Genomic DNA, 12962 nt, shown 5'->3' on the forward strand with positions numbered 1-12962 from the left:
CCTCTGTATAATGGACGCGATTGAACTTATCAAAGGCCGCCTGAAACGATACTTTTTATTTATTACGTGTAACCACCATCGGGGGGATATCGAAGTGACCACAAAGCCAATAATCCATCTTTGATACAGACATGTACTGCCGCGGCGGTCTTTGATTGGTTAGAGGAACAAAGTACGAGTAATGCTTTTATTACCAGCACTCGATATTTATATCAAGAAGTTCGACGATCAATCGAAATATTAAATTCCTTTATAATATTCGCCGGTGTAGTTCGGAATAAAGGAGCCAACTATATATCTTATTCATAGGATGAATTATCAAATAATCTAATAATCGATCGGAATGCGGTATCTCTCTTGATGCGTTTCGCGCGATATCCGTTCATCTCGAAATCCTCCTTCACTCGAACATCGTTCATCTTTACTTTTTTCCCAGTTTTATCCGCGAGATCATTTAGTATTGATAACTCATTATTTGCACCGGAAGAATGGCGCGTGTTGTAGAATGTATATCGTAACCTATATAACGCATTCGATCGTTAACATTCCAGGTTCAGCGGCGAGCCAGTTTCCAATCGTCTTCTCGGAAAGGAGAGAATAAGGAAGCTGCATGAAAAATTCACTCCACTTAGCCTGATCGCACATAAATATGCTGAACTTTAGCTGCAACTAGCATGCTGATGATTAAGACACGAACCTGCAGTTCGCGACGTCGAATAATCATCGTTCGACGACCCCGACACAACACCGTCATTGTCTCTCGATGGTTCCTCGCGCAAAAAAGCCTGTAACATTGCGACACGTGCGCTCTGTGAACATTAGGAAACAACGGTTTCCAGCGATCACTCGAATCGAGCAGTGAAAATGTCAGTGTTCGGTAAAATCTTGCGCGGATTACGTTTCAACGTGACAAAAAATTGCATTCTCCTCGCTTGTTGGAATGAAAAGATATAGCGAAAATCGTGACACTCGTCTTGAATTTCTTGTAATTTTTTATAAATAGGTGATTTATGTTTCAATCGAGCCAACGTCTATATTAAAGATTAATATTATAATTGAGTTATTAACTTCTGTAAGAGCTATGAAATGCGAAGCAAGTTGACCGATGTATTACCAATGGTGACGAATTCTGTAATTGCTATAATTGATGATAAATAAATAAATTGTTATTTAAAGCAATATAACATTATATAATATAATGTAGTATTAATATAATATTAATACATATAATAATTCTCATTTTAACTAGGTAACTAAGTAACTAAGTAACTAAGTAACTAAGTAACTAACTAATCAACTTATAATTCCAACTCAAAAATACAATTAATATCACACAAAGACAACAAAAGTATAAAAATTGATGCCCACAAATATGCGCCCTTCACCGTATCTCACATTCGGCCACACTTACTCTACCGAATCTAATAGCAGGAAGATAGGGCGAGCGCATCCGCGGACCACGGGTGTCCACGGACTCTTGCCTTCCAGCTCCCTTCTTCGTCTCTCCTCAGAAACAAGAAACAAACTGTAGCATCGGACAGTGAAGGCTTCCACTTGTGGGAACCATCGGTGCACCATACCGTGCTCTCTGGACCACGAAGTGAAAGGTCTGACTCAGAGTTAACTGACTGACTTTGCAGTGTATTTGAAGTGCGCTCACTGGTCTGCGCGGCGCAAGGTGATGTATCCCTGTTGCGGAGAAGAGGCCCGCGTTTCAGGCACATGTATACGCGCTACGCACGCAACGTTCAATGGCGACGGCGAGGAAGCGGCGCGAAAGGATCGTCAGTCTCGGTATTACACCGAAACTCTTCCAGCGAGTCCTTAACACTAGAAACGCCGGGCAATCCAATTGACTGGTTCGTATTTTCTTATACAAATTACAAGACTACGTTTGTCGACAGTGATTTATGAGTATTTCAGAACGCGCATTAGTAAATCAATTTGTTTTGTGTTTGCCCGAGGAAGAGATTGAATTTATTCAATAATCGCGAAAGAAGAAATTCGGAATGAGTCATTTTGAATTGTCTACGTCTAGTGTTAAGGTACGGGTTTATTATACTTATCCTTACTCCCAATAGATAGTTTTACTAGTAAGTGGACACGTATTCTTACATTGAGTCTACATTGGGTGGAAGTGATCACGAACAATTCATTACCAGAAACAGCGTCGTATTCACATTGAAGCTAACGAATATTTCGTAAGCAGATCATGAGCAGTTAGAAGCTTGTTCGTTCAATATTTGCGGGCAGTTAGCTGTTAATCGTGTTCATATACCCATTTCTTCGTAAAAATATCTGGAAAAGATCTTGTGTCCCTATTGACAGCAACTTGTTAATCATTTCGCTAGGTATTGATGCTGACAAATTGTAGATCGAATGTAGACTGTAATTTCTGAACGAATTGAACGTCAAATTCACCAAAACGTTGTCAGAATTTGTTACAAATGCGTTCCCAAATGCTTCTACCTAGTTCATGAGGAGATCATTCGATGTACGACCTTCTGCCCGAACATTTTCCTCTGTTAGCCAATCGGTTCGCTGCTCGCCGATCGCAAAGTGTCCACACTGTTGGGGGAACATAGTTCGTGAACGGCAGTGTGAACTTGGCATACAGTTACCTACAAAAGTATTCGCTTACCTTTTCATATAATATGTTAATAAAATCACACATTAACTCGAAGCCAGTTTTTTACTAAATCTTTTGCGAAACGTAGGAAAAGTGGAAAAGTAAAATCATGAACATTTAAGTATCCATACATTTTAACTTCCCTATTGAATTCCTTCATTCCAATATAAATAAAAGTTGAATTTTATACGTTCAAATTACTCATTTCCTTAGCCCAGCCAAAGGCCTGCAAAGCATCAAAATTGGAGTAACCAGGTAACACACATTATCACAAACCTTCATATTCTATTTAACAATAAAGAAATAGTAATGCTTGAACATTAATAATTAAAAAACTAAAAAGGATGTTTGCAATGATGAAAGAATAAAGAAGTTTAATTTAGCGATCCGACTTACCCTGCGATCCGATTCGCTACAGTGTACTCTACGTACGAATAGGTCAATACTTTTGCGGCTAACTGTATGTACTTTACGCGACTACGTATGTACATACGCAGGGGAACGTTACGGCCTGCCCGGTAATCGGCCATAAACCGCGAAACTATCGTTGCATATACGCGCCCCGGGATGCGTATTCCACCCCTGTCCTGCGCACCTGCGCTCAATCTTCTTTGTCTCAACGGAGAATCGTCGGCGATTTTCTTGGATACAACCCGGGTAACTGTCCGAGGCCAAGAAAGGAAGCCGCCGGAGCCGCGGCCCGCAACGATCGAGACAAAGCGTTTCATTGTCCTTACGGTACGGGTCGCGTACAAGGAGATCGCGGCTCGGCTCCGTGGATTGAAAGTCATTTTTGCCGGATTTCGATGGTTAGGAGGTTTGATTGCCTCTCTGCCCCCTCTCCCCCCACCTTGCTATAATTTCACTTATTTTCTGCGGAACCGGGTTCTAACTCACCGATAGGTATACACTTATCGCCGGGAAATCATATAATTTTGCAGGGGACTTAAACAGTTCGCGTCGTGTAGCTCGCGCGGGAGTAGCATTTGTGGGCACGCGGAAGAGTTATCGGCACCGTCCTTCGAGAGTTTAGAAAGCGGGCTTTTAATTGGTTATGGTTTGGAGTTTCTTTTGGTTTATTTGGTTATGGAAGTCACGTGTACCTTGTAGTTGTTGCATAGTAAGCATATTTGTGGGTGTCGGTATAAGAACGGACTACAAACTGTTATTAAAATGAGAATGTGGCTTGCTAATCACTTTCTATGTTGTATTTGATATATTGGTTTCCTGTTTGGAAATTACCTGGTACTTACGATTACAGCTGCATTTAATTTTAATTGAATTAATTATAACCGTTTTTCACAGCTTTCACGCCGTTCATGGGTTTCAATGTATCAGATGGGCGCAATATGTTTGATGTAGCTTTTCACTGATTAAGGTATTTTAGTGTTTGATTTGGAAGTTGGAATTTGGTAGTTTTCCGCGGACATTTTTCACGGTTTAATAGATCTAAAAAGGAATGACACTGTTTGAAATAATTTTTCTCTAACGAATGTTGCATGTTCCTTTTGTTGTTAATATAAGAGGATTTTTATTTTTATATCCCTATAATGAGATATTTGGATTGATTGAAGTGGTTTGTGTAGTGCATAACTTTTTTAATAACGTAAATTTCACTGTAATAAATGAAGTATTCTTCTGCAACTTCGAACTGAAAGTATTTAGCGGAGTTAATCATTAGAAAATTCGTGTCAAGCTATAGTTTTAAGTGATTTTTATACAGTTTGTAAAAATGTAAAAGTTATAACCCTTTTTTATCTGGTCGAAAGACATTTTCTTGTGTCGTTTTATAAAAATCAGTGAAAAGGGTACCAGTGTTCTACTTCAGTATGAATATATATATATATGTATTTGTATTTGAAGTGTTTGAAGATATCGGTAGGCTGTAGTTATTCAAATCTTAGTATTTCTTGTTGTATTTCCCGGAGAGAATTAAACAAACAAAAAATGGAGAATGTCGATTCGTTTGTTTTTCGACAGAAGCTGTCTCCTTTGACGTCCGCTGAAAAAAGTAACTACTTTGTAAAGCTATGTGTAGCAACACAAAGTATTGGGAAAAGATCTTGAAAATGTTTTGTACAGAATTATTTACTTTTTATCATGAAATATTTCGTAATTTTTTCCTTTTTGTCGTAGGTATTTGTATTTATTGGAATTATTATTTAAAAAATCGAGTGCTATAAAAAAATACCAAAATTTCTCCTTTAAATAATAAACCCAACGATTTTGATGAAACAAGTCACGATGTGACTAGTATATCAGTAGAGAACTGTCTTAAATAATGATGCGAAATATGCAGGATATTTTGGAAACCGTAGTACAAACAGTAACCAGATGAATCGAAGACGAAAATACGAAATAATGTTTTTTCATAATATACTACATTTCTGATATAATCAACTTAGAAAAATTATCCAACATTCACGCATTGATGTTCGCAAGCAGTGGAAATGGTAAGTAGACTCAAAGTCATTCAAATTCATTTATCTCGAAAGCGAAATATTGCACATGAAAAATTATTGTATAATCTAACATTAATAGTCAGTACAGAACAAGTCTAGCTGCAAAAGTACTACGTTAGGAAATTTTTTAAGAAAAATTTGATGAAAATCAGTGGACTATTATTTGTTCCATTCATTTGTCAAAGCTTTTAATTCCTCGAAACGAGAAGTAGAATAATTTGACGACAAAAATCTATTTCAAGCCTATCACACTCGAAACACTTCTCTCATTTTACCTCAAAGAATATACCTCTATTCTTTCACAAAGAAATTAGGATCGCCCCATACATATATTTACACTACAGTACATAAGTATCTAAACAAATAATGTGATTTTACTAAAACATTTACATCTTTATTATCATACGACATTATCACATAGAATCAATATCTTCGCGATAATTACTATCGTCATCAAAATTACATTACTACATACATGTCTAGCAATAGAAACCTGTCGAAATACTCACACATAATACACTGATATCTTCATCCACTGAATAATTAACGGAAACAAAAGCCCAGCGAAAAGTCTTCAATCCACTTCCCCGTTTTCCAAAAAGAAACTTCCAAATACCGGATACCATCTCGGGGCCGGCACAGGTTGGCCTAACCCCTTAAGAATCCATCGCGGATGGCTGGCAATCAGCGGATTCGTATCCGGAGGATCCGTTTCCCCGCGCAGAAATTATGCAAAAGGTTCCCCGGGCAGGTCGGACGGGTTACGTGGTCAAAAAGGAAGACGCCGGTGAACAGAGCGAGACGGATCGAGGACCGTAGGATCCGTCCTTCGGAAACGTCTCGGCGTCTTTTACCGGCGCGCGCGGCGCGGCGGCGCGGCGCTTTCATTTCGCATTTAATCCTGCAACCTACCCCCGCGTGTTTCGCAGCGAACGGAGCGCAAAATACGCGAAAGACCAAAGACAACGCCCTTAGGTACTTATATACGATGTTGGTGGTAAAGATGAGACGTAAGAAGCGAGCGGGGGGGCTTGGAAGTGCTCGAACGTGGAGGAACCGGCGGGGCGGGAGGCAGGGATGGTGATGAGGACGGGCCGAGGGGGTTGGGTGTGGGGGTGGTTGAACGGGATGAAAGAAGATGGAGAGGGGGGAGAGAGAGAGAGAGAGAGGGAGAGAGACAGAGAGTGGCAGGGCTGGCTAGGTATGTATAAGCAGAAGAAAGCGTGGGTCGATTAAAAGTAGCGAGGGTGTTTCTCCTCTCGTTACTGGCGAGCGGAGTCGGCACCATCGGGAAAGGGATGGAAAGATAGGGAAAAGGGCGAGAAAGGACGAAGCCCGGTCCGCTGGTCGAACGAAGATGGATAGACCCGGGAAGAGGTTAGCATAAAAAGAGAGAGAGAGGGGATGGACAAGTGGAGAGAAAAGAGGGAGAAAGAGGGAAAGAGAGAAGTTGGAAGACGGTGGGTAGAGCTGTGTAAGACGGCGAGGGGAGGTGTGCAGGAGGAAGCAAGAGAGGCGACAGGGTTGGAAGAAGAAAAAGACCGCGAGAGGAAAGGAGACCGAGGGATTCAGTTCCGATCCAGAAGGGTTCGTGGAACGCCGTCTATGTTGAACCCGGGAAGAAGAGGAGGGGGGCCGGGAACAGGAGACTCAAGAATCTCAACCTTTATTTGGATTTAAGTAAGGAAAAGGGTTGTAAGATGTGTCGGATCCGGCGGATTCGGTTGGGACCGGGAACCGGGGGCGGGCCAGGGGAATTTCACGATGCCGCGGCGCATACGGAAGGAGCGCGAGGTACGTGAATGTAAATTTTATGATCAAAGTACCGGATTAATACGGAAGCAATGCTCCTCCACGGTTCCCGGGCACGATGTTTGTTTGCGGTCGTGCCGCTCGGGTCCTGCCTGGCTCGGATAGACGGATTTAAGGAACTGGGCGGCGCGGCGCGGCGTGTGCTCATTCGAGCCGACTGTTCAGCCACTGTCTGCTCACGTATTCTATTTATTTGCCATTCGAAGTTGATAGGTAACTTGATACCGGGGATTGAAAACGGTTGCAATGATGGCTGAGATTAGTGACGCGATTGAGTTATGAAAAAGTATCCGTAAATGTTGTGGATTTTACGAACGTTGTGGACGTGCAGGTTTCGATTTCCCATGATTGTTGTGTTTTGGTTGTGTATTGGTTGTTGTTGTAGTGTAGGGTCGGATTGTAATGATGGAACTGGAAATAACAGTTATAGAATGTAGAATCGATATAGGATCTATATGAGTAAAAATCGATGCATCTATAACAGTTATGAATATTTTTTAGTCTTCTTCGTACAATTGGAAACAAATGTTCTTTATTAACATAGATATACCGTACTGTTATGTATGTTATTACGCTTATTACATTACCGACTTATTAATCATATATATATATATATATATATATATATATATATATATATATATTCATACATACACGAATAACGTGCCCCGAATGTTTCAAGTAACATCGGGTTGAATAGGAAAAACGCAGATAATTCGTATGCTGGAAAAAAGAAAGTTTGCTACTTCGAGGAATAGTGGATTCAGGTGAATAAATCCTGGAAGAGCGACGCACTGAACGGAAACAATTTGCTCGATGTCCATGGCGGTTGTGTAAGGTAGACGGAGAGAGAGAGAGAGAGGCAACAATCCTGGAACAATAATTCGAAAAGTTCGTTCGTTTGGAACAGTAATTAAAATAAACGTTTCGCGGGCGGTAGTTCCGGTTAGCGGTCGCGGGAGCGAAGAAAAATGAATGAAGTTAAACATGAAATACTTCACCGCATCTGCCGCCCGTCGTCACTGCTTCATCAAACGGATCGTTTGAGAACCGTGCGCGCAGATGGAGAAAGAGGGAATCGCGCGTTTCATCTCTGACCCATCGGCAGCCTCAGCCATCAGCTGCTTCGAAGTTAAACTTTAATTTAACGCATCAGGAACACCCGTCATACTGTTCCTCTTTCTTATTCGCCTCCGCCACTGACTCGCGTCGCTAACCGTATACCTTTTAAACGTGAAAAAACGACGCTAAGGATCGAGGGATCAAGAGGTACTTACTACGCGTCCCGTTGCTACCGGACCATGTCTGGCTAGGATTCATTGCGTACTGGTTGCGACTACGCGTCAATTCCTAACTAGGGATATGAACCGTTTGCTGTCGAATACCGCCATAACGACGACTTCCAGTTTTGAAGTCTGAAACCTAAAAGTGGCAAGTGAATAATTACATAACGGGAGATTGATATGTGGTTTTCTTCTTTTCTAGTAAGACTTCGATGCATAATTGTTTTTTATGGAAAGAGTTTTTAGAAGGTTAAAAAATCGTCATTCATTAAGGGTTAATATTTGGTTTTTATGATTGCTGACCACTTAGATTCATTTTTTTCGGAGATAAGTTGAACAGAATGTCGTGATTTTGTCAGAATCTGTCTAATTTTAATTAACAAACGAAAGAATGTCTATAAAATATCGAAATCCTAGATTGTTTTCTTTTAAATCCTTGAAAATTGTTAGATGTACATAAACGTTGTAACCGATTGTAAGTTGAAATTGAATAAAAATTAATTCTCTACTCATACTCGTATGAAATCATCAATTTCCTGTTCATATAAGTTACAGAACCATCTCGCAGCTGTATTATAGGTTACAAACTAACAATATCGGAGTGTCGAGGAATGTGGCTGGCTTTTCGACAAGAGGGTGAGGGTTGAAGGGGATGGCGGGCCAGAAACTCAGGTAAGTGGGCTAACGCCGTCCCGGTTTCGTTGAAAGTCCGTACGCATTCTGCGATAGAGTAAATCAGCCTGGCAGCCGAATATTTATTTTCGCCAGAAAATCTAAGGCAAACTTTTTCTTTAGGACTCGGTAACTCCCGTAGCTATCCCCGGTGACCAAAAGGGGAGAGAGAGTAAATTAAACCCGTCGGCGACGAGTCAAATACAAATTCGACGAGTTGTTCGTTGCATCGCGTTCGAATCGAATTTACAATTCCGATGGTGTGTTCGGTGACTTGTCATCGTCACGTGTAAATTTAATTACTGCCGGTACGATCGTCAGCATTTGATTAGTGCACACGACTGCTTGTAAAGAAAGACAAAAAACGTAAACGCCATGAATCGATATAATTGTACTTTAATACAATGTTATATAATTTGTAAAGTTGTGAACTTTATATATGTTTGGACTTTTTGCAGATATTGAATAGACATAGTACATCATTGTATCATTTGTATCAATTGAAACAGTTGTAACCTGTTTTATTTTTATTAATTTTTTATTTATGCATACATTTCGAAAATTTTCAGTATCGGCGACTTAGTTCCACTTTGGCAGTCTACATAAAGAAGAAATAAACTACAATTTCAAGTGAATCGATATAATTTAATAACAAACATCTGTGGCTAAAACTAAAAAATGTGTTTTTCCAAATTCAGTACAAACTAAAAAAAGACGTTATATTTCCTTAAAATTTTCTCGCACAAGCTGGTCCATTTTTCTATCATATTTTCCAAACCTAATAGAAGAAAGTACTAACAAAAGAATTGCTTTACAGAAAGTTTACAGAAAAACGTAATAAGCCTCGCAATGTAGTCTATCAACACTGTTTTAACAAGACAAAATATTCGCCTCAGCAATTACGAGACTATTCGAATATCATCAATATCATATCTTAACACTAAACGTTTTTAAACGTATTTGATCAGTTTCAAAATTTGATTAAAAATTCTGCGTTTCTTTTCATTCATTTAACTTGATATCAATTCATACATTATTCGATTAATCAGTTTCCCAATCTTCAGCTTTCCTTTTCCTTCTGTTTCTCTAAGAAAAATATATCCTCTAACTTGCTTACCTTTATTTTCGAACTACTAATTTAACTGGTTACAGTGGGACAAGGTATACCGAAATGCTAGTACGTTCAGTGTTAGCCATGTGCACTCCAGAATCCACACTCAGTCACAGCTTGATTTTTCTAACAATATTATAAACTCTTATATACAACTTCAAGCTTTGTATAATCTCACATCAGTGTATGAAATATTCGAACAAAATAGCTTCGTTCCTAAATTTCTGTATCTTTCCTCATTAGTCAGTTTCAAAGAATGTTATCCACATCTGATCGGAAAATGCTGAATATTTCCAGCGAAAATTTTTCGAGTGCAAAGGGTTAACTACACGTCGCGGAGCGATTACCGAAGTCGATACACGGCATTGACCGCTAAACAGACACATCAAACATCCGCGTATAACTGTTCCGATCGCGTCGGCGCATCATCGTGATAAATAAATTCGGTGAGTCCACCTCGTGTACAAAGGCGCTACGCTAATTGAACACGCTTATCGGGCTTCATCGATCATCCGGCCCGAAAAATGTATTTAACCGCGTCACGAACCGCTCGCGAGACGTACAATTATACGGTGTGCCTAGCGTGTGTGGGTGCGGCGTAGAGCAGCGCGCACAGGTAAGCACGCTCGCCCTCTCGCCCGCGTGGCATGACTTAGGAGGGCATTCACGGCCCGCCCGTGTAGTTCCTTTTAAACGAATTACAGCGATAAAGACCCCCACAGAGGTATATACTTCTACGTATGCATGTATTCAGATTTCACAGCCTTCGAGCCGAGCGGTGTGCTAAAGCGACGCCGTACACGCGAACCAGCCCGTGTGCGTACACCACGGAAATAGGGTTGTTAATGCACGCGGAATTTTGTAAAAAATTGTTTTGACCCTTTCCGCGAACTCGTTTTCAGCTGATCATTTCCGAATATCGGAAAGTTTCAGGGAAACTGTCGTGGAGGATTTGTAACGTTGTACAATACATTCGCGGTTGCAGATGATTTCTTAAAGTTTGTAAGCGAATATTTTAAACGGTTGTTATTCGAATGTGTATGAATATAAAGAATATGCGATGGAGCTATGTTGTTGATACTCGACTACAGATTTTGATGTAATGTGAAATAAACTGGAATTGTTTTAAAAATTCAATTACAAATGACACAGAGTTACTGGTGTAGAATCTGTTAACCTCTTGAGTCGTGGGACAATATATACTCCATGAATCTTTGATTGTTTGATTACATTTGTTTGATTACGCCTTATAATATATTCAATAAAACATATTTAACGATACTCAAGTCTGATTAAATTAAATTTCATATTTAATAGAAGCAAACGTTTTGTGACACGTATCAAGTCGATTGCTTACCGTGTTCGATGGAAACAAACTTAAACACGTAACGCGTAGATTAGTTGTAAGTCAACTAAATAAGTGATTATTTTGTTAAACCTTTAATTTTATTGTTCACATACTATCTATTATTTTCATACAAAAGACTGTGTACAACAGTTCGTTTCTGTAGCTTTAGTACTCACACAATCTCTTAATTCCAATCCTTCCAAATTCGTACACAGAAAAACACGAGATTTACATAAACTTTTGTAGTTTAGCAATAAGTATCGTTCATCTCCCTCTCTTTTCTCCGATGACAATCTCTTTTCGTCCATGTTGCACGCCTTCTCCCGCCCCATTCCGTCGTCTCTATCTACTTAATGGTCCGCTCTCTCTAACCAGGCGTCGTTCCTTCTCTTTCTGTCGCCCTGCCCTCGTAACTGATTCGATTTGTCGTACAATGCTGTTCACGATGTGATTACATGCAGGAGGTCTCTGCAGATTGCTTAACGATGGCGGGGCTTAGGCACCGTGTAAATTAACAAAATACAACGCCCCGCGCGCCACGCTCGAAACGCTGACTTTTCCGAGCAGCTACCTTCGAATCTGACTTTCGCGTGCTCCTGTTTCGCGCGAAGGGTGGTCCCGATGCGTGAGTCACAATAAACCTGGTTCGCCGGGTTAGGGAGGGTCTGAGGGAGGAGGGAGGAAAGAGTTTTCCGAAGTTTCGAGTGCCGTGATAGGGGTTAAATTGAGGTAAAACCGAACCGATTGTTGGGGTTTGAACTTTCGGTAATTAACTGAATACATAATTAGGCGTTCGGGGGAAATTGCGCTCGAATCAAACAATCGATGAGATTCGATGCTCGGTTCAGTCAGTGGAGTGCCTCTCCGATACGAGTCGGGGTCCGTTATTTCTTGGACAATCGTATATATTGTTTATATCGATTTCAATTGATCGTATCCTTGTAACGGTTTATTCGTGCTCATTTTATCCGCGGGTCCTAAAAATTAAATGTTTATTATTTTCTTTGTTTGATGAAGGGAGTGAATAATTACAGTGTTTTGTTTTTTTAGAAATTATTTTCCTTTCACATAAATGCAAAAACAAACAAATCTGTTTTTTGTATTTATCTGAAAGGAAAGTAATCTCTAAAAAGATTGTGAGCGTACATTTTAAAATCAAAGAATAAAATAAATTTCGTGGAAAATTTAAGATTGAACAAAACAGCGCGTCTAAAAGCCGAAATCTTGACAACAGTAAGTTATGTCAATTTCAAGTTATTCGTCACACCGATATTGAATTTTCGCAGGAAACGACATTGTAACTTCCCGCCGTCATTGTTCACTGTTTCAAAACTGACTTACCACCCGACGAACTTTCCTAACGTCTAAAAACGTATAGGCAGTGGTGTATGACAGTCGAAACCAGTCAAGTAAGAACAAATTAGAGATTATATGTAACTACAAACAGCAATATCTGTGACTTTCAGCGTTCATTGCGAAATCGTCATTGTGACGGTTTATTCTTGTCCCATGCTCGTTGGCTGAAATAATTCTGTGCGACGGTGGTGCTACTCGAGATGAAATTGGTGACGGAGCAGAAGATCGAACGATTATCACATTCGAATCTTACTTCGTCTTTCTCGCACGAGGATACGTGTTTAATTCT

Source organism: Nomia melanderi, chromosome 6, assembly GCF_051020985.1.
Source record: "Nomia melanderi isolate GNS246 chromosome 6, iyNomMela1, whole genome shotgun sequence".
Lineage (NCBI taxonomy): Eukaryota > Metazoa > Arthropoda > Insecta > Hymenoptera > Halictidae > Nomia > Nomia melanderi.